The 2,469-nt window shown below is 45.6% G+C and overlaps 1 pseudogene; it reads right to left on the reverse strand.

The window, feature by feature from the left end:
- Positions 1 to 356: 356 nt before the first annotated feature.
- Positions 357 to 2,469, reverse strand: LOC116550644 (annotated as a pseudogene).

Below are 2,469 nucleotides of genomic sequence, written 5' to 3' on the forward strand. Positions count from 1 at the left end.
TCCTTTATAATTTTCTGGAAGAATTAGTAAAGAATTGGAATCATTCCCCCTTTAATGTTTTACATGTATCATCAGTACGCCAGTGTGCCTGAAATTGTCTTTGTGGGAGGACTTTTAACTGCAAATCTAATGTATGTCATAAACACAGGGTTATTAGGTTATCTATTTCTTTTTGAGTGAGCTTTCACAGTTTTTGTTAATTCAGGAATTTGTCCATTTCATTTACATTTATAGGCAGAGATTCATTTAAGTTGTGAAATTTATAGGCAGAAATTCATTTTTGATACTCCTTTGTTATAATTTTAATGTCTATAGAAACTTCAGTGGTGTGATCTGTCTCATTCTTTTTATTATTATTATTATTTAAGACCTTTATTAACAGGTGCTTGCAGTTTGTTGACTTTTTTGAAAAAATCAAGTTGTAAACTTTTATTACAAATTAAAAATGAAGTTCTTAAAAATCTCAACTTGACCAGATGTGAAACAATTTAAAAACCTTTAAAGGCGTATTGAGAAAAATCAGGCTTTTTTTTTTTTTTTTAAAGCACGTTTGTTATTACCAAAAAGAGACATCTTTAGGTAAAAATAATAAAAACCCCATGCTGTATAGATACTGCAGATAGTTCTGTTTCTGTGGTCAACGGGCAAAAGCAAGCACTTAAGGTCTTTAGCTCCAATCTTTTGTTCATTTCTTATTGCTGGAATTTCTCATTTCTTCTTGTTGGATGACTAGACCGGATGATGGTAGAGATGGTAAGCCGGCATTTACCCAGCCCCGGCCTGCTCAGCCTCGGGAGTAAGGGGACGAATTCTCAGCTGGTGGATCGGCTGCTTTTGTCTCTTTGCCATCTTGTGGTTTAGGGTTTTCTGGGCGTCTGCGTAGGTGATTGAAGTTGCGGCAGTACCCACGTTGAGGTGGCTGCTGACCTTGGGTCTCATCTCCTTGATTTTCTTTATGCTCTTCATTGCCGTCCTCTCTAGGCTGTCTTTGGCGAGGAGGGCCCCTGCGGAATCGTGGTCTACATCCCGGTCCATATTCGGCCTCACTGGTCTCCCTTGTTCTCCTGCACCTGGTTGTCAGCACCCTCCATCACGTCCCCCTGCACAGGAGGGTTGGACTACTGTGGTCGACGCCCATAGGGTCCGCATGTGGTGAGGTGGGCACCTTCGCCTGCGCTCTCCACTCTCACTATTCTGGTCATTTTGTTGGTAATTGCGTGGAGGCCCCTACGAGGTGGATGGCTCTGTAATGGTTGCGGTCTGCTGCGTAGTTACTGCCTTGAACTGGAACGCCACCGGGACCTGTAGCACTTGCTGCCTCCGCTCCCTTTTCTCCTTCATCCTCACGCCCCGCAGTCTCCATCTCCTACCCTGCCAAGGTCCTTCCTGGGTTATTCTTCTTTGCGGCAGTCCGTGTACTGACACATCTTCCTTGGTCATTCCTGTTGATGAAACCATATCCGTCTCTCACGCTGAACCGTTTTACTGTTCCCAAAGCCTTCGTTGCGATGGCCTTGGTGTCCCCGCCGCCCGGGCCACCCTCCCTGCCGCTGCCCGCAGTGCCGGGCTCGGTGTCGCGGCGCTGAGGGCGGGGCCGGCGGCGGCTGGGTCCGGCCGCGCTGCTCGTGGCTGCGGCGACGGTGACGGGGGCGGGCGGCGGCAGCCACGGCTCCTCCCGGCTGCGGTGGGAACTAGGCCGGCGGCCGCGGGGCTGCCCAGCGCTCTTTGGGGTCCGCGCTCCGCTCCCGCTACCGATCGAACCCGATCTGTCTCATTCTTAATATTGGCTTGCGTCTTTCTCTTTTTCCCTCCCAATATGTCTATCTGAATTTCATAAATTTTGTTGATCACATCCAAGAATCAGCTTTTTATTTTATTATTATTACTATTTTTGAGACAGAGTCAGTCACATAGGCTGGAGTACAGTGGCACGATCTTGATCACAGCTCACTGAAACCTCCTCCTCCAGGGTTCAAGTGATTCGTATGCCTCAGCCACCAGAATAGCTGGGCTTACAGGCGTGCTACCCCATGTCTGGCTAATTTTTGTATGTTTAGTAGAGACGGGGTTTCGCCATGTTGGCCAAGCTGGTTTTGAGGACTGCGTTCGGGTGATCTGCCCGCCTTGGCTTCGTGCTGTGATTATAGGTGTGAACCACCGCGCCTGGCCTCATTACTTTTTCTCTACCGATTTTTCTCTTTTATTATTTTATTGGCTTCTGCTCTGATTTTAATTATTTCCTTTCTCCTTACTTTGGATTTTATTTGTTCTTCTGTTTATAGGTCTTAAGTTGGAAGCTAAGTTAACTAATTCAAGACTATTCATTTGTTCTAATACAGGCATTTAATACTCAGAATTTCCCAACGACTGCTTTGGTGACATCTCACAAATTTCAATTTCAACTTTCTATTTCACTATTTTTAAATATTTAAATTACTTAAGGTTTTTATGGTACACAATACCTTGCAT

Source organism: Sapajus apella, unplaced genomic scaffold (genome assembly GCF_009761245.1).
Source record: "Sapajus apella isolate SASKATOON/1434 unplaced genomic scaffold, GSC_monkey_1.0 scaffold8, whole genome shotgun sequence".
Taxonomy (NCBI): domain Eukaryota; kingdom Metazoa; phylum Chordata; class Mammalia; order Primates; family Cebidae; genus Sapajus; species Sapajus apella.